The sequence below is a fragment of the Schistocerca piceifrons genome, chromosome 3 (assembly GCF_021461385.2).
Source record: "Schistocerca piceifrons isolate TAMUIC-IGC-003096 chromosome 3, iqSchPice1.1, whole genome shotgun sequence".
Classification (NCBI taxonomy): domain Eukaryota; kingdom Metazoa; phylum Arthropoda; class Insecta; order Orthoptera; family Acrididae; genus Schistocerca; species Schistocerca piceifrons.
In genome coordinates, this window is record NC_060140.1 from 37,005,735 (window position 1) to 37,030,459 (window position 24,725).

At 44.2% G+C, this 24,725-nt stretch overlaps 1 protein-coding gene across 2 annotated transcripts in view; it reads right to left on the bottom strand.

Moving 5' to 3' along the window:
* Positions 1-24,725, bottom strand: part of LOC124789474 (zinc transporter 9) — a 208,305-nt gene that overhangs the window by 107,000 nt on the left and 76,580 nt on the right. The window lies entirely within an intron of this gene.

Here is a 24,725-nt window from a genome sequence, read left to right on the forward strand (position 1 = left end):
TGAGGGAGCCAAGTTAACCGGGTATCAAAAACCAATCCCAAAAACAGATGTGTCTCCACCACTGCAACTGGTTCGCCGTCAAGATAAAAGCTGTGGCTCAGAGTGAACAGTACGACGCCGGCAGAAATGCGTAATGCAGGTCTCGGCAGCCAAAAACTGAAAGCCATGCGCGACAGCCCTAGACTGCAGCTTGCGGATAGCGCCCTGCAGCTGCCATTCAGCAGCCGCAATGCCAGTGGAGTAACAGTATAGGCAGAAGTCGTCAGCATACAAGGAAGCTGAGACAGACGTTCCCGCCACTGCAGCAAGGCCATTAATCACAATTAAAATGAGGCTGACACTTAAGACAGATCCTTGTGGTAGCCCATTCTCGTGAACTCAGGAGGAACTATTGGAGGCCTCAACTTGCATGCGGAAGGAACGAAGCGACCGAAAATTTTGTATGAAAATCGGGAGCAGACCCCGAACACCCCAAGCATGAAGTGTGGAGAGGATGTGATGTCGCCATGTCATATCGTACGCCTTCCGCATGTCAAAAATGATGGCGACCAGATGCTGATGGCGGGCAAAGGCTGTATGGATGGCAGACTCCAGGCACACCAGAGCAGCCCTTACGGAACCCACCCTGAGACAGAGCCAGAAGGCTCTGAGACTCAAGTAGCCAACTCAACCTCCGGCTCACCGTGCGTTTAAGCAACTTGCAAAGAACGTTGGTGACGCTAATGGGGCGGTAGCTGTCCACCTCCAGTGGGTTCTTGCCATGTTTCAACACGGATATTATAATGCTTTCCCACCATTGCGACAGGATCTCACCCTAGATACAGATACAGTTGAAAAGGTCTAGGCGGTGTTGCTGGCAGTCCACTGAGAGGTGTTTGAGCATCTGACAGTGGATGCGATCTGGCCTGGGAGCCGTATCAGGGCAAGCAGCTAGGGCACTTTGGAATTACCACTCACTGAACGGAGCATTTTACCATTCAGGGTGGCGCGTGTGAAATGAAAGGCTCCGACGTTCCAACCGCTCCTTCAGGGAGCGGAAGGCAAGCGGGTAAATCGCAGAAGCGGAACTCTGAACCAACTGCTCCGCGAAGTGGTTTGCAATTGTGTCTGAGTCAGTACAGACTGCTCCATTCAGCGAAAGCGCAGGTACGCTGACGGGGGTCTGATAGCCACAGAATCACCTACTCTTGGCCCACACCTGAGATGGAGAGGTATGGAGGCCAATGGTGGAGACATACCTTTCCCAGCACTCCTGCTTGTGTCAGCAAATGAGGCGGCGGGCTCGCGAATGGAGCTGTGTAAAGGCGATGAGGTGTTCCAATGAGGGATGCCGCCTATGACGCTGGAGTGCCCGCCTGCAATCTTTAATTGCCTCAGCGATCTTGGGCGACCACCAACGCACAGTCCTCCGCCGAGTGGACCCAGAAGAACAGGGAATGGCAGATTCTTCTGCAATAACAATGCTGGTGGTGACCGAGTGAACCACCGCATCAATGGCGACATTGGAAAGAGGCTCAATAGTAGCAATGGACATGAACAACTCCCAGTTAGCCTTAATCACAGCCCATCGACAGGGGTGCCCAAAAAAGTGAAGCTGTGGCAGTGACAGAAAGATCGGAAAGTAGTCACTACCGCACAAGTCGTTATGCACACTCCATTGGAGAGATGGTAATAGGCTAGGGCTGCAGATCGAGAGGTCGATGGCTGAGTACGTGCCATACATCACACTGAAATGTAAGGAGCCACCATTATCTAAAAGAGAAAGGTCGAGCTGTGCCAATATTTGCTCAACGATGCTGCCTCGGCCTGTTGCCACTGATCCACCCCACGAAGGGTTATGGGCGTTGAAGTCGCCCAGTAACAGAAAAGGTGACGGCAACTGGGCTATCAGCGCAGCCAGAACATGCTGCGGGACATCACCATCCGGTGAAAGATAGAGACTGCAGACAGTAACAGCCTCTAAAGGTGTTTGTAGAGGGACACACTCGCTCTAAAAAGAGTGAAGGACGCAGATGCAGATGCCACCAGATACCCTCTCATAAGCTGCCCAGTTCTTATAACAACACCGATAGCCATGGAGGGTAGGGGTTAGCATCGCCGGAAACCAAGTTTCCTGAAGAGCAATGGAGAGCAAAGGGTGAAGGCTGAGAAGTTGTCAGAGCTCAGCAAGATGGTGGAAAAAACCGCTGCAGTTCCACTGGAGGACGACATTGTCCATGGCCGAGAAAAGCTTGAAGGGACTGAGGAGGCAGATTACGCTGCTTGGTCAGCTGCTGCCACCGATTCAGAACCTGTGCGAGTGACATCCATTGTGCCTGAGAGATGGCGAGATCTAGGTCCTCAGCAGATGCCAGAATCTCTACCTCGCCCTCAGATGCAGAGCTTGTAGGTTGCGGTGGTGTGGGTGCCACTGCAAGTTCCTTCATCTTAGAAGTCTTCTTCTTGGACTTTTCTCACTGCTCCTTGGGTTTCACTGGCTGGGAGGGCTTCACTGATTCAGTCTCCGGGACACAGAAGGAGCGCGAAGCCCTACAACCAGCAAACTGTGGCTTCTTCAGCCACTTGGCGGGGAGGGGGGGGGGGGGGGGCGGTGATGCCCACAGTGGTTGGGGGTGCTGCTCATGTGGTAGGTGGAACAAGAGCAACAGGGAGAGAGGTGCCACCCACAATGAAGGGGGCAGGTGTACACTTCCAGCTCTGAGGGAGATGGAGCGGATATGGGCTAAAACAGTGGTAACGGCAGTGTAAGTAGTAGCCATGTGAACAGGATGGAGGTGTTCAAACTTTCTCTTAGCCTCAGAGTAGGTCAGTTGATCCAGGCTCTTATATTCCATAATTTTCCGCTCTTTCTGGAGGATCCTGCAGCCTGGCGAGCAAGGTGAATGATGCTCTCTGCAGTTGACACAGATAGGAGGCGGGGCACATGGAGTATTGGGATGTGATGGGCGTCCACAATCTCGACATGTGAGGCTGGAAGTACAGCAGGGAGACATATGGCCGAACTCCCAGCACTTAAAGCATCACATTGTGCAAGGGATATAGGGCTTGACGTCACAGCGGTAGACCATCACCTTGACCTTCTCAGGTAATGTATCACCCTCAAAGGCCAAGATGAAGGCACTGGTGGCAACCTGATTATCCCTTTGACCCCGACAAACGCGCCAGACGAAATGAACGCCTCGTCGCTCTAAATTGGCGCGCAGCTTGTCATCAGACTGCAAAAGAAGGTCGCTAGAGAAAATAATACCCTGGACCATATTCAACCTCTTTTGGGGTGTGATGGTAACTGAAACATCCCCAAACTTGTTACACTGCCATCCTGAGCTTTAAGCTCCTCCCACCATGTGGCCAGGGAGGGGGAACAATCTGAGATTTTAGTTCTGAGCATTAAATTGAGCCCGAGAATGCTTAGAGACTGTTGGCAGCTGGCCACCAGCGAGAGATGATGTACCACGCTTCACTGCGGGTCATCCGCCCTGATGCCACCCACTTCGACCAAGGGCCCTCCCCACGGGCACCACCAAGTCTTAGCAAGGGCCACCTGGCAGGATGGCCATTGCCGGGAGTCACGATGCCCCAGAGAGATAGGCATCTACTCCTTGGCATACGAGGGGAGTTAACGGCGCACGCTTCAGCAGAGCGATCCCTTTGTTGTCAGCGGGCTCCAACCAACAGGGTACATGGTGGCCCCACCACAATGAACTGGCTATCATGCTGGATATTAGGTGCAAGAAAGTCCATGGTGGTCGTCTCCGCAGAAAGCAACACTGCATAGTGCATGGTGGAAATAGCACCCAGGAATGTACCCTCGCCCAAGAGATGGATAACGAGTGGGACTGCAATGTGACAACGAGAAAGCTGGCTAAAGGTCTCAATGCACGAAGGACACAATACACCATGTAAGGCACCCTTTCCCAATTGGCTCGCTCTTCGGAAGAATTTCGAAAGGTGAAGTCAAACCCTAGAGGGGACCATCACATAAAAGCCAAAACATGTGACACTCCTTTTAGTCGCCTCTTACGACAATCAGGAATACTGCGGGCCTATTCTTACCCCCAAACCCGAACGGGGATAGGGAATAGAGAGGGAGGCAGTCTTAGGAGAGAAGTTCTGGTATGGGCCTAAGGATTTGAGAAAGGGATGGAGATCTTGCTGGATTTATGGAATGGGTCACAGCAGCACAGTTTGTACAGAGACTCTCTAGGTAACCGCTGTGTTTCGGGATCAGTGGTGGTGTGTGGCTTTTTTTTGTGTGTATGTCAGGTTGGTTTGACATATAGGAATTTGGGGAATTATGCTGAAGCAAGGTTCAACATCACAAAATCCTGAAATGTTGAGAGATTGATTTGCGAGAGTGGGAATCACGGTTGGTTGGAGGAGTGGATTGAGTCACACAGGGTTCAGTATTGTTTCTGGATTGAGCATGATTAGCAAGGTCAGTAGAGAAAAAGTGTTTCCACTGTACGGACTGGGCAAAAGAGAGAAGATCTTGTAAAACTCTTTGCACTTAGTAGCTTTATACTGACCCTACCATGTCCATGTACGTTCCCACAGGCAGTACAGCAGCTTTCCCGACTACTACCCTGTTACCCCGCCCCACACCACCTCTTTACCCCCACCATTCACCCAAGCAGATTGCTGCTAATGTCGGACACAGTTGCAGTCTGCCAACAAGCCCCAGCACCTGGAGACAGTGGCCATATGTGTGTGTATACTTTCTATTTCAGAAGGAGGACATTTTTGTCCAAAAAGTTAAAATTTAGCAGCCTATTGCACCTGTTGGTGACTCAATGCCTCTTATGTGATGAGTAGCAATCTACCCTTTTCATATCATTGTTCTGTTAAGTGTTGGATTATTCTTGTTAGCATGAAAATTATTGTAATTGTAATGTAAATTTCTGACCAAAAATCAAAAGGTTTATAACTGCGTATTATGAGACAAATAAACCACAATTCATTTATTAAAGCTATCATATGGTATCTTCCATTACTGCCAACAATTATGTCTAAAAAAATAATACTCTACAGAAGTAATGAAAGACCCAATGCACCAAGTTAACTATCAAGCTATGCAAACGCAACATTTACAGATGTAAAGTTCTGCATCTATGTCTACTTCCGTAATCCATAAATCACTGTGACATGTCTAGCAGAGGGCATTTTCCACTGTAGCACATATTAGAGTTTCTGCTCATTCCATTTGCAGATAGAGTGGGGGGAGAATGGCTGCTGAAGTGCCATTAAACACATCCAAATTGGTTTGACTGTCTTCGCAGTGCCTATGGTGAGCTACATAGGGAGCTGTAGCACATTTCTTCAATTCCTGATTAAAAACCGGTTCTTGAAATGTTTTAAGTAATCCTTCTCAGGACAGTTGGTGCCTATCTTAAGTGTGCATCAGTTCAGTTTTTCAGCATTCTGTGATGCTCTCCCACAAGCCGAACAAATCTGTGACCATATGGGCTCCCCTCTTCTTTGTATATGTTCAATGTCCCTTGTTAGACTTACCTGATATGCATTCCACACATTTTAGCAGCATTATAGGAAGGAGCTAAACAAGTGTTTTGTATGCAACTTTCTTAGCCGGTATGTTGTTGTTGAAAGACTGTAAGAAGAGCAAACTGATGTAAAATCATCCAGGAATAGGAAAGCTTGAATTGGTCATCTATTTACAGACACTGATCTGTTAATGGTGATAGCAAAGGTGACCAATCCAGCTCACACATGGAAAGGGACCATTCTTTGTTTCGAGACAAATCCTCTGTGCCCTTGTCAATGATAGGCCAGTGCTGACAGAAGATTGCACGCATTATGTCTGAGGTGGTTGCTTAGACATAATATTTTACCACTATTATTTATGAAGGTAGTTGGTTGATTTGTTATTTGCATGTTCTGTGATCTCATGTTGTTGTTGTTTGTTGTTGTCATTGTTGTTGTAGCATATGTGGTCTTCAGTCCAGAGACTGGTTTGGTGCAGCTCTCCATGCTACTCTATCCTGTGCAAGCTTCTTCATCTCCCAGTACTTACTGCAACCTACATCCTTCTGACTCAGCTTAGTGTATTCATCTCTCGGTCTCCTTCTATGATTTTTATCATTCACATTGCCCTCCAATACTAAATTGGTGATCCCTTGATGCCTCAGAACATGTCCTACCAACCGATCCCTTCTTCTAGCCAAGTTGTGCCACAAATTTCTCTTCTCCCCAATTCTATTCAATACCTCATCGTTAGTTATGTGATCTACCCATCTAATTTTCTGCATTCTTCTGTAGCACTGCATTTCCAAAGCTTCTATTCTCTTCTTGTCTAAACTATTTATCGTCCATGTTCCACTTCCATACATGGCTACACTCCATACAAATACTTTTAGAAAAGACTTCCCGATACTTAAAATCTATACTCGATGTTAACAAATTTCTCTTCTTCAGAAACGCTTTCCTTGCCATTGCCAGTCTACATTTTATATCCTCTCTACTTCGACCTTCATCAGTTATTTTACTCCCCAAATAGCAAAACTCCTTTACTACTTTAAGTGCCTCATTTCCTAATCTAATTCCCTCAGCATCACCCGCTTTAATACGACTACATTCCATTATCCTCGTTTTGCTTTCGTTTATGTTCATCTTATATCCTCCTTTCAAGACACTGTCCATTCCGTTCAACTGCTCTTCCACACCCTTTGCTGTCTCTGACAGAATTACAATGTCACCAGCGAAACTCAAAGTTTTTATTTCTTCTCCATGGATTTTAATACCTACTCTGAATTTTTCTTTTGTTTCCTTTACTGCTTGCTCAATATACAGACTGAATAACATCGGGGAGAGGCTACAATTCTGTCTCACTCCCTTCTCAACCACTGCTTCCCTTTCATGTCCCTCAACTCTTGTAACTGCCGTTTGGTTTCTGTACAAACTGTAAATAGCCTATCGCTCCCTGTATTTTACCCCTGCCACCTTCAGAATTTGAAAGAGAGTATTCCAGTCAACATCGTCAAAAGCTTTCTCCATATCTACAAATCTATCTTCTAAGAATAGTCTTAGAGTCAGTATTGCCTCACGTGTTCCAACATTTCTATGGAATACAAACTGATCTTTCCCGAGGTCGGCTTCTACCAGTTTTTCCATTTGTCTGTAAAGAATTCACATTAGTATTTTGTAGCTGTGACTTATTAAACTGATAGTTTGGTAATTTTCACATCTGTCAACACCTGCTTTCTTCGGGATTGGAATTATTATATTCTTCTGTAAGTCTGAGGGTATTTCGCCTGTCTCATACATCTTGCTCACCAGATGGTAGAGTTTTGTCAGGTCTGGCTCTCCCAAGGCCGTCTTCTACTGTATTTCTTTCCCCCCTTTCTTGTCAATTGCTCTCAAATGCTCTCCCTGAAATACTCTACAACCTCTGGTTCTGTCAGTTTATCCAGGTTCGTTCTCCTTAAATTCCCACTTTTTTGCAGTTTCTTCGGTATTAATCTACAGTTCATAACCAATAGATTGTGATCAGAGTCCACACCTGCACCAGGAAATGTCTTACAATTTAAAATCTGGTTCCTGAATCTCTGTCTTACCATTATATAATCTATCCGAGACCTTCCAGTATCTCCAGGCTTCTTCCATGTATACAACCTTCTTTTATGATTCTTGAACCAAGTGTTAGCTATGATTAAGTTATGCTCAGTGCAAAATTCTACCTGGTGGCTTCATCTTTCATTCCTTACCCCCATTCCATATCCGCCTACTACGTTTCCTTCTCTTCCTTTTCCTACTATCGAATTCCAGTCACCCATGACTATTAAATTTTCATCACCCTTCACTATCTGAATAATTTCTTTTATCTCATATACATTTCTTCAATCTCTTCATCATCTGCAGAGATAGTTGGCATATAAACTTGTCCTACTGTGGTAGGCGTGGGCTTCGTGTTTATCTTCACCAAAATAATTCGTTCAATATGCTGTTTGTAGTAGCTTACCCATACTCCTAATTTTTTATTCATTATTAGAGCTACTTCTGCATTACCCCTATTTGATTTTGTATTTATAAACCTGTATTCACCTGAGCAGAAGTGTTGTTCCTTCTGCCACCGAATGTCACTAATACCCAGTATATCTAACTTTAACCTATCCATTTCCCTTTTTAAATTTTCTAACCTACCTGCCCAATTAAAGGATCTGACATTCTACGCTCCGATCCACAGAACGCCAGTTTTCTTTCTCTTGATAATGGTGTTTCCCGAGTAGTCCCCGCCCGGACATCTGAAGAGGGGACTATGTTACCTCAGGAGTATTTTATCCAAGAGGACACCATCATCATTTAACCATACAGTAAAGCTGCATGCCCTCGGGAAAAATTACGGCTGTAGTTTCCCCTTGCTTTCAGTCATTCGCAGTACCAGCACAGCAAGACCGTTTTGGTTACTCTTACAAGACCAGATCAGTCCATCATCCAGACTGTTGCCCCTGGAACTACTGAAAAGGCTGCTGCCCCTCTTCAGGAAACACACGTTTGTCTGGCCTCTCAACAGATACCCCTCCATTGTGGTTGTATCTACGGTACGGCTATTTGTATCACTGAGGCACGCATGTTACGATATGAAAGACAGTTTTACAATAAGAATAACTTACACCTTCTCAGAGGAAAATCTGGCATTATGGTGGTCATTTACATTTACATGATATCTTAAGGTTTTCTTTCAATGCATACTTACTGCTTTAAATTTAATTATGTTCAATGTTCGTCTAACTAATGCTTGTACAACTTGGCGAGTTGTAACCTTCACTCCTAGTTTGTCTACATAATGTGTTGTATTAGTAATTTTCATTGCATAAAATGGGCATGCCTAACCATTTTCGAGTGCTGAAATGTGGTGCTCCAACTATGCACAGAGAGTGCACTCAGGATCCAAGCATCGGTAAGCAACGTAGCCAACATTACACCATTTCTCACTATGGAGGTGGGCAGAGTGTTTGCCAGCTGATGCAATGTGCTGAGGAACTGAAGGAATTTTGCTTTTCCTTTAAGTGCAAGGCACTGAATATAATAAAAGATTTCAGTCTCAAAGCTTTTCTTAGTTAAAACTGATGAAGGTTAATTCTACTGTTTTGGCATCAAACATTATTCTTTATATTATAAATGATACTGCAGGTTTGAAGTAAACATAGCGCAACAAAATAGAGAATTCACAGTGAAAAATATTCATGCTGCAGGTAAGTATATTATTTAAAAGGGAACAGAGACAAAAAAATTTATTATATGTCTGATATACTGTGTAGTAAATTGCCGTTCCTACTCCACTGTCAAAAATTGTGTTGCTGCATTTGAAACGGGTATTTTAGCACGTAGGATGAAGTGCATCCTGAAAGGCTATAAGAGATCATGGTCATATCCCGAGAACTTGTGGGCCACATTACATATTATTCATGAGATTTTGGATATGAGAAAGCTCTCAACCACGTGAGTTCCTAAATGTCTCAATGCAGACCAAAAGCATGATGAGTGGTTGCTTCACAATCCATTCTGGGTCAATTTCATCAGGATCTCCTGGTATTTTTAGATCGTCATGTTACCACTCATGAAACATGGATACACACTTACAATCCAGCAAGCAGAGAAGAGAGATATACTGGTTCCCCATGTCCACGGAAGTTAAAAATACAAATATCGCAGACAGGTTGTTCACATTCATCTTTTGGGATACAGATAAAATACTACATACTGATTACTTACAACATGGTAAAACCATTAAGGCAAAGTACTATGTTCAACTTTTCAACAAAATAAAGCAACAAACTCTACTCAGGTAAAAGGGTGTATGGTTTTTAAACATTTTGAACAAAATATTAAGAAATATTCTGGAATAAACCTTATTAATTTTCAAGAACAACTTTTGGAGAAATATTAACAACAACTGAAGCTGATGAAAACTAAACGAAAGAGATAAACACAATGTATGCCATCTGCTTTTCGGGAGAGAAGGGTTTCAGGGCAATTACTGCAGCCTCCACAAAAGTATACAGTTTTATAGAATGAATCTGACATTCATGACTCACAACGGCAATATCTGATGGAAGATTGCTTTGTGTGTAGTAAATGTGTACGACCCACATGGCAGAATGCAGTTTAATGTAAGCAATATCTTCTGTTTACCATTTGCTCCAGAAAGAAATGGAAATTTTCACCACCTCAGTGCTTACAGAGGTAAGCTTGGGAAGGTATGTGCTTAGAATTATTTCAATTGATTTGGTTCTCTCTGCTTTGGAGCCCGACGAACTGCTTGATGATGCCACCATGCTTTGAGTTAATTTCTTGTTCCTTTTATATGGGAGCCCTTATTTAGCTATTGCAACAACTCTTCTCCTGATTAAAGTACTCGATATCCCCAAGTAATATGTGCAATGGTAACAGCTTAGCATGTGCGTATTTTGCAATTATTGAAAAGCAGATAGGTGTTGCAGAGCTAAAGTATATGAGTCTGCATACTAAGGTAAGTGCATTGTGGAGCAGCTTTCTTTTGCACGCTATCTGGTATTAGCAGAAGTGTGCACACTAGTCTTTCTCACTTTGTTCTACCACAGAAACAGTGAAGTACCATGCTGCAGTGCAAATGGAGGAGGGAGGAATACTGCAATGTATTTAGTCAAGAAGAGAAATCAATCCTAAAATAGGCTCATCTCCACATATGCTAGATTATTCTCGCAGCAGACAGTTCTCTTTAAAGAGCTGAAACCATTAAGCAGTGATCAATATAGAATGCAATGAATGGGCAAACATGGAAACAAACCATGGAGATAAACTGTATCTAGGGAAACAATCAGACAATTAAAAATTACTGTTGAATCCCAAGGAATAGATAACATTTCTCTTAATGAAGATAAAGACACACCAACAGCCACTTAAAAAAAAAAAAAAAAAAAAAGAGAGTAAAAATTAAAAAATAAAAAAAGCAACGCTACTGAAACTGAAATTTAGGTACAGCTATAGCATTTTACATCTCAGATTAGTGTACCCATTTGGTACTTTTCTGAAGTAAGAGAAGCTCCAGAGAAATTATTAAAATTAGTAACTATTCAATTCTTTTAAGAAAATTACAAACAGCTATGAATTCTGTTGAAATAAACTCCAGTAAATTAAGAATGCACATGGATTTCAGTATCTGTTGGAGTGTCCTAAAACCAATACAAACCTATTCTTCCAGAGGCCAGCAAACAATTGGAAAAAAAGGGGGGGCAGGGGTGGCAGTATGGGGCAGATTCAAACGAGAAGTAACAAAATACCTACATCACACAAAAACTGTGTTATGTATTTCTATTTCTTAGTATGTAGTCCACATCTTTAGTTCTAAATTTAAACCTTCACATCTGTGACTGTACAAGATTACCCCATTTTATGGAAATGTTGCATGCCAAGACATAACTGTGGCACATAAATTGTACTTTCCTTTCTTTAATGGGAATTCTGTTACATGCTGATGTCTGTACAGATTTAGTCTTACTATTACTATTAAACTTCCTGGCAGATTAAAACTGTGTGCCGGACCAAGACTCGAACTCAGGACCTTTCCCTTTCGCGGGCAAGTGCTCTACCAACTGAGCTACCCAAGCACGACTCACGACCCATCCTCACAGCTTTACTTCTGCCAGTACCTCGTCTCCTACCTTCGAAACTTTACAGAAGCTCTCCTGCGAACCCTGCAGAACTAGCACTCCTGAAAGAAAGGATATTGCGGAGACATGGCTTAGCCACAGCCTGGGGGATGTTTCCAGAATGAGCTGTGAGGACGGGGCGTGAGTCGTGCTTGGGTAGCTCAGTTGGTAGAGCACTTGCCCGCGAAAGGCAAAGATCCCGAGGTCGAGTCTCGGTCCGGCACACAGTTTTAATCTGCCAGGAAGTTTCATATCAGCGCACACTCCGCTGCAGAGTGAAAATCTCATTCTACTACTATTATTATTATTATTATTATTATTATTATTAAACAATGGAAGATCCAGGATGGATAACATTGTATTATTATTATTATTATTATTATTATTATTATTATTATTATTACAGACACAATTACAAACTGATCTATTCATTAATTTCTGACAATAGCAGCATATAACCCAAATTTTGTGAGATGTAAACAACTGGGTGAGGAAAATTTTTATTTTTTGTTTGTTTGGTACTGCTATTGTTTTTACCACAAAGCTGCTTGATAATGCTCAAGAGGGTAAAATCAGCTTATTGACAATTTGTTCAATACAATTTTTGTAATGCCTCACAGATGAAAACGATTTCATTCACGAAATTTATTGCGCTGTTGATATAAGCATATTTTGTTTTCCACAACTGATAATGGAACTAAAAACATGGTGCATGTTATACGACAGTTATTAATGTAATTATGTACACTGAGGAGACAGGTCATTCCACCTGCAAAGCATAAACCTTCCTTTCAATCCTGCTATGTTAAATATACTACTATAAGCACCACCATTTCATAGCTGTTAAATAATAGTGTGTTAGCTGGGCTTCACAATTTGTGGTGATGTGAACTCAAATAATAACCTAGGCCCAATCATAGGTAAAGCAGCTGGTAGATTTTGATTGATTGGTACGATACTGGAAAAACACAGTCTGTCCACAATTGAAATTGGTTACAAAACACTTATGTGGTCATTCTTGTAGTACCAATGAAGTGTGTGCGAGATCCATGCCAAATGGGACTAATTTGAGATATTCGGCATATAAAAAAAGAACAGCATGAATGGTCCAAGGTTTGCTTGACTGTAGGAGAGCTTCATGGAAATCCTGAAAAACCTAAACCGACAAAGCTTAAAGACCACCAACTGTGTCATGAAAGATTATTTACAAAGTTTTCATAATTCAAGGTGAGGAATATATTACAACCCCCTACCACGTAATGTTCTGGTGGGATCTGTGAACACAAGATTAGTCTAACTATGGTGTGCACACAGGCATTTAAGAAATAATTCTCCCCACAGACCAGGGGGGTTGCTAACGGGAGAGAGGGGTACCCTAATATGTGGTAAAATGGCACATACCCTCTGACATGTACTTCCGGTGTTTTTCAAAGTATATATAATAAAACCCGGTTTTATGTTACTGCATTTTACATTTTTCCACTTTTCACATTCATTTTTGTCATTTCCAACACAAGCCCTATTCTCTCAATATAATACTAACAATTGTGTGGTGAAGCATTTCCCACATTTTAGGATTTCTTTGTCATTATTATGACCTTTATTATCAATTTTCTTACAGATTTCGGCAAAAAGTGCATCATATTCCCGCTCAAAGTCAGCCTCAGAGCAAAGCAGGAAAAATAGACTATCCACAAAGTTATTGATTGTGTAACATAGCATAAGCACGGTAAGCAAGACATCTATTGTCAGCACGTTTGGTCATGTCTGCCCACATTATAGGTTCGCAGTGTTTAGAATGGTGGGAAAATACACTACATCACTCTAGTAGCAACCTTCCTTCTGCTCACTGTGTTGCATCACAACAGCTTTAATTTAATTTCAAGATCATATATGCAAATAAACACCACTTTTGAAGATGGTCATCTTTATAACTGGCTTTCACAAATAGTCATTAAATCCACAAGAAATTTGATAACTCGTACTAGGCATGCAGTTTTAGGTCGGTATGACCTGATGTCAGACGTAAACATTCCTCCCCAAGATTCTCTATAACAAAACAATAATTTCCACCCTCTCTCTCACTCAGGATGTCGCTGAACCAAGTAACATCCTCGTCAGCAACAAGCTGGAGATTTCATGCCTACTGTTCTCTGTTTACTATGACTGCCACTTTCAATGTTTTAACCAATATTGTACACAAGTTTTATTTACCATAACTTTATACTGACTATCCATCATTCTCACATTAGAACACGAATATCTTTTTAATGTGGTTTCACAAAAGAGTGGAGTTAATTGCCATTAGAAAGAAACAAAAGCAATTAATTATTTCAGATTTTTTTACTTTCATATTCTGAGCAATATAAAGAGAATGACATTAAGAGTAATTTATTCATTTTTGCTTGTTGTGTTTCCTATGCTTTCCGGTATTTTACATTTTCCTGCATTTCACACTTTTTTGGGTCAGTCTGCTGAAAACTGTATAAAGGGGGTTTTACTGTATGTAGATATAAATTATTAATGCAATGGTAAACAGTTGCATCACTGCAGATATTTCTACCCCATAAGTAACTTTTGTTTTCCTTGGTCTTCTGTGAGAGGGATTTGCAAATTAAGTCACAATCAGCGTGTGTTTTACTGCACTAAATTCACACACAAAAAATTACAGTAGGAAATCAATGTTTTATCCTTTAGGCTATACAGGAGTGGGAACTAATGCTCAACCACCTCTTTTTTTTCCTTTTCAGCGCCATCACTACTGTACAGTGCTGAGAAAAATGGCATCAGTGCCATCTAGCAGTGAGCAGCAGAGCTCTGTGGAAAGACAGGTACAATGTGAAGCAACATATGAAGTGGATTGTACGAATCCTTCAAACAGAGATGTAGCTATATTTGCAGATAATTCTCTCATTTAGCGTCTAGTAAAGTCATCAAAATATCAATACAAGTTACAAAATAATTTAGGCAAGGTATCTGTAAAGTGGGAAATGTGGCAACTGACCCTGAACAATAAGAAGTATAAGGTCCTCCACTTCTCCACTTGGGTACTAAAAGGACACACAATACACAATAAATAATACTAATTTATGAGTTGTCAAATCAAATAAATATCTACAGAGTACAACTAGAAACCACTTCAACTGGAACCAACACACTGTAAATGTTGTGGGAAAGATGACCCAAAGCACAACACTTAGAAGATGTAACAATTCTAGTAAAGAGAGTACTTGCACTACTCTTGTTCATCCACTTTCTGACCACTGCTGTGCAGTATGCAATCCTTATCAGATAGGACTGATGGAGGACATTAAACAAGGGCAGCTCATTTCGTATTCCAGTGAAATGTTGGAGAGAGAGATATAATATGCAGGGATGGGTGGCAATTACTAAAGAAATAAGTATTTTTCGTTGTGGCATGATCCTTTCACAAAACTTCGATCTAGAACTTTTTCCTCTGAATGTGAATAAGTTTTGTTGACTCCCACCTACATAGAGACAAATTACCATCATAATAAAATACGAGAAATCACTATGTAACTTGCAGCAGCTATGAACAGATGATGAGTCTTGCCCAATATAATCTAGCTTCGAGAGTTGTCAATCCAGTTTTTGATTGGTTGGGTTGTGAGATTGAAGGGACCAGACTACTAGAGCCATTGGTCCCTTTTTCCACAAACTTTCAGCACCCCCAAAGAATAAAAACAAACAATGGAGATGACAAGAGACAACACAGGACAAGAAAGACACAGACAGAGACCGTACAAAAGGAATTAAAATCACACAGAGTATGACAGCGGTTGGCCGACCATAGAAACAAAAAAAGGAAAAGCCAACCACCAAGAAACACACTAAAAATCCCAGTCTAAAATCGTACGCCAAAGGTAAAAAATGACAAACGCTTAATCAAGCGATACAAACCCCATGCATGAATAAAACTCAAAACTAAACCTGCCATTGCAACATCATCTGATAAAAGTGGAGGAAGCGTATCAGGCAGCGCAAACGTCTGCCTGGGCGGAGTTAAAAGCAGGCAGTCCAACAGATGTGGACCACCATCAAAGCTGGCCTGCAGCCGCATAAAGGTGGGTCCTCGCGGCACAATAAATAGCTGTGCATCATCCAGGTGTGGCTGTGGCCAATGCACAGCCGGCAGAGGAAAACAGGCCCCTTGCGAGAGACCCGCAAGGAGGAGCACCAAGCACCGGTAGCCTCCTTGATGGCCCAAAGTAAGTTGGGTGAAGGAAGGGTGCGCCATTCTTCACCCCAGGTGCAAAGTACCTTCTGCCGCAAAACTGAACTCTCCTAAAGGCCAATCTCCAAGCCTGGTGCATTGACAGCCTGTTTAGCCAGCGTGTTAACACGTTAATTTCCCGGGATGCCGACATGACCCGGGTTCTACACAAAGACCACAGAGCCCAGACGAGAGCGAGAGAAACACTGGTCAATAGCTCGTAAACCGCTCAGGGGGTCACAACAGATAATGAACGACTCACCTGAGCAGGAGCGGATATACTCTAGGGCGCGAGAGATGGCACCAGCTCGGCAGTGAAAACACTGCAGCCAGCCGGCAACGAGCGCTGTTGATAATGGTCCCCCAGACTAAGAGCATAACCGACACGACCAGCAACCATCGAACTGTCAGTACAGACAACATCAGAGGCTTGAAACACGGCAAGGATTGAAAGAAAGTGGTGGCAGAGGGCCTCATGAGGGACTGAGTCCTTCAGGCCCTGTGCCAAATCGAGCCGAAGGCATCGGCGAGGCACACACCACGGGTGTACACAGAGGGGCCCAAAAAAGAGGTGGTAGGCGGAAAACCTCAAGCCCAGAGAGAAGAGCTATGACGCAAGCCACAATCATACACCCTGACCAGAGTCGCCGTTCCGGAAGATGGACGACCAACTGAGGGAACAGGAGACGATAAATGGGAAGCCCTGGCAAGCTACAAATGTGTCTAGCATAAGCTGCCAGTAATCGCTGGAAATGGAACTGCAATGGAGGGACAGCTGCCTCCACAAATATGTGGTTGACAGGGCTTGTCCGGAAAGCTCCAGTGGCGAGTCTCTGATCCCGCTGTGCAGGATGGGGTCCAGCAACTGCAATGCAGAAGGGAATGCTGAACCATATGCCAGGCTCCCATAACCTAGATTGGACTGAATTAATGTCTGGTACAGCCGTAGAAGGGTAAACCGAGCAGCACACCAGCTGGTGTGACTCAAGCAAGGAAGAGCGTTAAGATGCCGCCAGCACGTTTCTTTAAGCTGCCGAATATGAGGAAGTCAAGTCAACTGGGTATCAAAGACTAATCCCAAAAACGGATGCGTCTCCACCACAGCCGTCAAAAAAAGCCGTGGCTCAGGGTGAATAGTGCGTCGCCGGCAGAAATGCATGACGCAGGTCTTGGCAGCCGAAAACTGGAAGACATGCGCGACAGCCCCAGACTGCGCCTTACAGATAGCGCCCTGCAGCTGCCGTTCAGCAACTGCAATGCCAGTGGAGCTGAAGTATAGGCAGAAGTCGTCAGCATACAAGGAAGCTGACACACACGTTCCCACTGCCACAGCAAGCCCATTAATTGCAATCAAAAAGATGCAGACACTTAAGACAGAGCCTTGCGGTACCCCATTCTCGTGAACTCGGGAGGAACTATGGGAGGCCGCAACTTGCACATGGAAGGAACAAAGCAACCGAAAATTTTGTATGAAAATCCGGAGCGCAGCCCGAAGACGCCAACCATGAAGCACGGAGATGATGTGATGTCGCCATGTCGTATCATGTGCCTTCCGCATGTCAAAAAAGACGGCAACCAGATGCTGATGGCAGGCAAAGGCTGTAATGACGGCAGACTCCAGGCACACCAGATCATCGGCGGCAGAGCGACCCTTATGGAACCCACCCTCAGACGGTGCTAAAAGGCCCTGAGGCTCAACTAGGCAACTCAACCTCCGGCTCACCATGTGTTCAAGCAACTTGCAAGGAACGTTGGTGAGGCTAATGGGGTGGTAGCTGTCCACCTCCAGTGGGTTCTTGCCACGTTTCAACACGGGAATTACGACGCTTTCCCGCCATTGTGACGAGTACTCACCCTCAACCCAGATACGGATGAAAAGGTCTATGAGGCGTCACTGGCAGTCCACTGCGAGGTATTTGAGCATCTGACAGTGGATGGTAACTGGCCCGGGAGCAGTATTAGGGCACGTGGCTAGGGCACTTTTGAATTACCACTCACTGAACAAATCATTGTACGATTCAGGGTGGCACGTGTGAAATGAAAAGCTCCGATGTTCCAGCCACTCTTTCAGGGAGGGGAAGGCCAGTGGATAATACACTGAAGTGAAACTCTGAGCAAAATGTTCCGCTAAGCAGTATGCAATTGTGTTGGAGGCAGTACGGACTGCTCCATTCAGTGAAAGTGCAGGTACACTGGCGGGAGTCTGATAGCCATGTTGTTGTTGTTGTTGTTGTTGTTGTCTTCAGTCCTGAGGCTGGTTTGATGCAGCTCTCCATCCTACTCTATCCTGTGCAAGCTTCTTCATCTCCCAGTACTTACTGCAACCTACATCCTTCTGAATCTGCTTAGTGTATTCATCTCTTGGTCTCCCTCTACGATTTTTACCCTCCACGCTGGCCTCCAATGCTAAATTTGTGATGCCTTCATGCCTCAGAACATGTCCTACCAACCGGACCCTTCTTGTCAAGTTGTGCCACAAACTCCTCTTCTCCCCAATTCTATTCAATACCTCCTCATTAGTTATGTGATCTACCCATCTAATCTTCAGCATTCTTCTGTAGCACCACATTTCGAAAGCTTCTATTCTCTTCTTGTCTAAACTATTTATCGTCCATATTTCACTTCCATACATGGCTACACTACATACAAATACTTTCAGAAACGACTTCCTAACACTTAAATCTATACTCGATGTTAACAAATTTCTCTTCTTCAGAAACGTTTTCCTTGCCATTGCCACTCTACATTTTATATCCTCTATATTTCGACCATCATCAGTTATTTTGCTCCCCAAATAGCAAAACTCCTTTACTACTGTAAGTGTCTCATTTCCTAATCTAATTCCCTCAGCATCACCCGACTTAATTCGACTACATTCCATTATCCTCGTTTTGCTTTTGTTTATGTTCATCTCATATCCTCCTTTCAAGACACTGTCCATTCCGTTCAGCTGCTCTTCCAAGTCCTTTGCTGTCTCTGACAGAATTACAATGTCATCGCCGAACCTCAACATTTTTATTTCTTCTCCATGGATTTTAATACCTACTCCAAACTTTTCTTTTGTTTCCTTTACTGCTTGCTCAATATACAGATTGAATAACATTGGGGAAAGGCTACAAACCTGTCTCACTCCCTTCCCAACCGCTGCTTCCCTTTCATGCCCCTCGACTCTTGTAACTGCCATCTGGTTTCTGTACAAATTGTAAATAGCCTTTCGCTCCCTGTATTTTACCGATGCCACCTTCAGAATTTGAAAGAGAGTATTCCAGCCAACATTGTCAAAAGCTTTCTCTAAGTCTACAAATGCTAGAAATGTAAGTTCGCCTTTCCTTAATCTATTTGCTAAGATAAGTCGTAGGGTCAGTACTGCCTCACGGGTTCCAACATTTCTGCGGAATCCAAACTGATCTTCCCCAAGGTCGGCTTCTACCAGTTTTTCCATTCACCTGTAAAGAATTCACGTTAGTATTTTGCAGCTGTGAATTATTAAACTGATAGTTTGGTAATTTTCACATCTGTCAACACCTGCTTTCTTTGGAATTGCAATTATTATATTCTTCTTGAAGTCTGAGGATATTTCACCTGTCTCATACATCTTGCTCACCAGATGGTAGAGTTTTGTCAGGTCTGGCTCTCCCAAGGCCGTCACTAGTTCTAATGGAATGTTGTCTACTCCCGGGGCCTTGTTTCGACTCAGGTCTTTCAGTGCAATGTCAAACTCTTCATGCAGTATCGTATCTCCCATTTCATCTTCATCTACATCCTCTTCCATTTCCATAATATTGTCCTCAAGTACATCGCCCTTGTATAGACCATCTATATACTCCTTCCACTTTTCTGCTTTCCCTTCTTTGCTTAGAACTGGGTTTCCATCTGAGCTCTTGATATTCATACAAGTGGTTCTCTTTTCTCCAAAGGTCTCTCTAATTTTCCTGTAGGCAGTATCTATCTTACCCCTAGTGAGATAAGCCTCTACATCCTTACGTTTGTCCTCTAGCCATCCCTGCTTGGCCATTTTGCACTTCCTATCGATCTCATTTTTGAGACGTTTGTATTCCTTTTTGCCTGCTTCATTTACTGCGTTTTTATATTTTCTCCTTTCACCAATTAAATTCAGTATTTCTTCTGTTACCCAAGGATTTCTACTACCCCTTGTCTTTTTACCTACTTGATCATCTGCTGCCTTCACTGCTTCATCCCTTCTTCTATTGTATTTCTTTCCCCCATTCCTGTCAATTGTTCCCTTATGCTCTCCCTGGAACTCTGTACAAGCTCTGGTTCTTTCAGTTTATCCACGTCCTATCTCCTTAAAACCCCACCTTTTTGCAGTTTCTTCAGTTTTAATCTACAGTTCATAACCAATAGATTGTGGTCAGGGTCCACATCTGCCCCTGGAAATGTCTTACAATTTAAAACCTGGTTCCTAAATCTCTGTCTTACCATTATATAATCTATCTGATACCTTCTAGTATCTCCAGGATTCTTCCATGTATACAACCTTCTTTATGATTCTTGAACCAAGTGTTAGCTATGATTAAGTTATGCTCTGTGCAAAATTCTACCAGAAGGTTTCCTCTTTCATTTCTCTCCCCCAATCCATATTCACCCACTATGTTTCCTTGTCTCCCTTTTCCTACTGTTGAATTCCAGTCACCCATGACTATTAAATTTTCGTCTCCCTTCATTACCTGAATAATTGCTTTTATCTCATCATACATTTCATCAATTTCTTCGTCATCTGCAGAGCCAGTTGGCATATAAACTTGAACTACCATAGTAGGCATGGGCTTCGTGTCTATCTTGGCCACAATAACGCGTTCACTATGCTATTTGTAGTAGCTTACCCGCACTCCTATTTTTTATTCATTATTAAACCTACTTCTGCATTACCCCTATTTGATTTTGTATTTATAACCCTGTATTCACCTGACAAAAAGTCTTGTTCCTCCTGACACCGAACTTCACTAATTCCCACTATATCTAACTTTAACCTATCCATTTCCCTTTCTAAATTTTCTAACCTACCTGCCCGATTAAGGGATCGGGCATTCCACGCTCCGATCCATAGAACGCCAGTTTTCTTTCTCCTGATAACGACGTCCCCCTGAGTAGTCCCCGCCCGGAGATCCAAATGGGGGACTATTTTACCTCCGGAATATTTTACCCAAGAGGACGCCATCTTTATTTAACCATACAGTAAAGCTGCATGCCCTCGGGAAAAATTACAGCTGTAGTTTCCCCTTGCTGATAGCCATAGAGTCGCCTAATCTTGGCCCTAACTTACGATGGAGAGGTACGGAGGCCAATGGTGGAGTCATACCTTTCCCAGCACACCTGCTTGCGTTGGAGAATGATGCAGCGGGCCTGCGCATGGAGCCGTTTAAAGACGATGAGGTGTTCCTATGAAGGATGTCACTAGTGATGCTGGAGTGCCCGCCTGTGATCTTTATTCACCTCAGCGATCTTGGACGACCAGCAAGGCACAATCCTCCACCTAGGAGAACCAGAAGAACAGGGTATGGTAGATTCTGCGGCAGTAACGGTGCCAGTGGTGACCGAGTGACCCACCGTGTCAATGGCGTCATTGGAAAGAGGCTAAGTAGTGGCAATGGAGGTGAACAAGTCCCAGTCATCCTTATTCATAGCCCATCTGCACAAGCTTACAGAAGAGTGACGCTGTGGCAGTGACAGAAACATCGGAAAGTGATCACTACCGCATAAGTCGTCATGCACACTCCATTGAACAGATGGTAATAGGCTAGGGCTGCAAATCGAAAGGTAGATGGCTGAGTTCGTGCCATGCGCCACACAGAAATGTGTGAAGGCAACATTATTTAAAACTGAAAGGTCGAGCTGCGCCAATACTTGCTCAACAATGCTGCCTCGACCTGTTGCCACAGATCCACCCCACAGAAGTTTATGGGCGTTAAAGTTGCCCAGTAACAGAATAGGTGGTGGCAGTTGGGCTATCAGTGCAGCCAAGACATGCTGCAAGACATCACCATCCAGTGGAAGATAGAGACTGCAGACACTATCACCCTCCAGTTGCCTCCAGAAACCCTCTCATAAACTGCCTGGTTCTTATAACCCCGATAGCCACGGAGGAAAACCAAGTTTCCTGTAGGGGTTGAAGACTGAGAAGTTGTTGGAGCTCAGCAAGATGGTGGAAAAAACCACTGCAGTTCCACTGGAGGATGACATTGTCCATGGCCGAGAAAGCGTGAAGGAACCGAGGAGGCAGATTATGCCACTGAGTGACCTGCTGTACCGATGGGAGCGACATCCATCATGTCTGAGGGACCGCCGAGATCTAGGTCCTCAGCGGACGCCAGAATCTCCACCCCATCCTCAGACACAGTGCTTGTAGGTAGCCGTGGAGTGGGTGCCACTGCAATTTCCTTGGTCTTAGGGGTCCTTGGGTTGCCCTTGCTGGGAGGGCTTCTTTGATTCAGTCTCCGGGGCTGAAGAGGACCGCGAAGCCCTATGACCATCTGCCTGGGGATTCTTCATCCCCTGGCAGGTGTCTGGTTGGTTTGCCACTGGTAGGAACCTGGGAAAGGAGTGGCCCAAGGGATCCCTTACTAGCGAGAGAAGCCGAAGAAGACTTAATGCTTCTCTGGCTTAGACAGAAGTGGGGACTGGTGTCCCCGATGGTGGAAAAGGGAGGGGGGGGGGGGCAGTGGGGGGGCTGCTTCTCCCGAGGTAGGTGGTGCAGGAGCAACAGGGAGGGAAGTGCCCCCCCACCATCAAGGGAGCAGGTGTGGTCCTTCGGCTCAATGAGCTGACTGTATGTGGTGCAACGGATGGAGCTGTAAAGCTGTAACAGGAGTGATAGTGATGGCATAAGGTGAGGTCATGCACACAGGATGAAACCATTCAAATTTCTGTTTAGCCTCAGTGCAGGTCGGGCCGTCCAGGATCTTGTATTCCATTATTTTCCTTTCCTTCTATAGAATCTTACAGTCCAGCGAGCAAGGGGAATGGTGCTCTCCGCGGCTGACACAGATGGGAGGTGAGGCACATGGAGTATCGAGATGGGATAGACGACCACAATTGCGACATATGAGGGTGGAAGCACAGCGGGAAGACATATGGCCGAACTTCCAGCATTTAAAGTACTGCACTGGGGGAGGCATATATGGCTTGAAATCACAGCGGTAGACCATCACCTTCACCTTCTCGGGTAATGTGTCACCCTCGAAGGCCAAGATGAAGGCACCAGTGGCAACCTGATTATCCCTCGGACACCGGTGGACGCGCCGGACGAAATGGACACCTCATCACTCTAAGTGGGTGCACAGCTAGTCATCAGACTGTAAAAGATCCCTGTGGAAGTTAATGCACTGGACCATATTTAAGCTTTTATGGGGTGTGATGGTAACAGAAACATCTCCCAGCTTCTTACAATAGAGTAATGCCCATGACTGGGCAGAGGATGCTGTTTTTATCAAGACTGACCCGGACTGCATTTTTGACAAGCCCTCCACCTCCCCAAGCTTGTCCTCTTAATGCTCTACAAAGAACTGAGGCTTCATGGACACAAAGGATTCCTCATCAGCTCCCGTACAGACTAGATACCAGGGCAAATATGTCTAACTATCATTCATAGCCTTTCGTTCCTCCCATGGTGTGGCCAGGGAGGGTAACAATTTGGGGTCATAGATGTTTGCATTAAAGTGAGCCTTCGAACACTTAGAGACTGCTGGTGGCTGGCCAACAGCAAGAGAAGATGTGCCACGCTTCATTGCATGTCATCCACCCTCATGCCACCTATTCCGACCAAGGGCCCTCCCCACGGACGCCACCCAGCCTCAGCAAGGGCCACCTGGCATGATGGCCATTGCTGGGAGTCCTGATGCCCCAGGGAGACGGGCACCTACTCCTTGGCATACGTGGGGCGTTAACGGCGCACACATCAGTAGAGCGATCCCTGTGTTGTCTGGGGGCTACAACCAACAGGGTACATGGTGGCCCCACCACAACGGACTGGCTACCGTGCTGGATATGAGGTGGCAAGTGGTCCATGGTCGTCATCAGCGTAGAAAGGGACACTGCAGAGTGCAAATCGCACCCAGAAATGTATCTTCGCCCAATAGATGGAGAGCGATCGGGCCTGCAATGCGACGACGAATAAGCTCGCTAAAGGTCTCGATGCGCGATGGACACAATGTACCAAGTAAGGCACCCTTCCCCAATTGGCTGGCTCTTCGGAATAATTTTGAAATATGGTGGTCAAACCCAAGAGGGGACCATCACGTAAGGGCCGAAACGTTTGAGACTCCTTTTAGTCGCCTCTTACAACAGGCAGGAATACCGCGGGCCTATTCTTAACCCCGAACCCGCAGGGAGGCCAGTTTTTGAACTGAAGACCCCAACACACTGTTGACACTACAATATTATGGACTCAATTATTATTGTTAATTAAATTCTTATGCATGTAGTATTTGAGCAAAATCATAAAGAAAACAGTAGGATATTTTATGAGAAATTAAAGTTCAAAAGCTTTGGAATAATTATATTCAAAAGAAGGTTAATGTCCACTTAATTCAGACCAACAGGATCTGTGGTAATAACGTGAAGCTCTCTAACTCTCTGGACAGAGACCTAGTAGGTCCTAAATCATATTCAAGCAATTTTATTCAAAAAGGCGCATCAAATGCTGTGGGAAGAAGATTGGGGTTTAACATCTGTCGCCGACAAGAGCATCAGAGATGAAGCCGATGTTCAGATTGGGAAAGGATAAGGAAGAAAACAGACTATGTTCTTTTCAAAGGTCCCATACAGGCACCTGCGTTAAGTAATTTGGGGAAACGAAAAATTCGGATATTCAGACAGGGATTTGACTACCA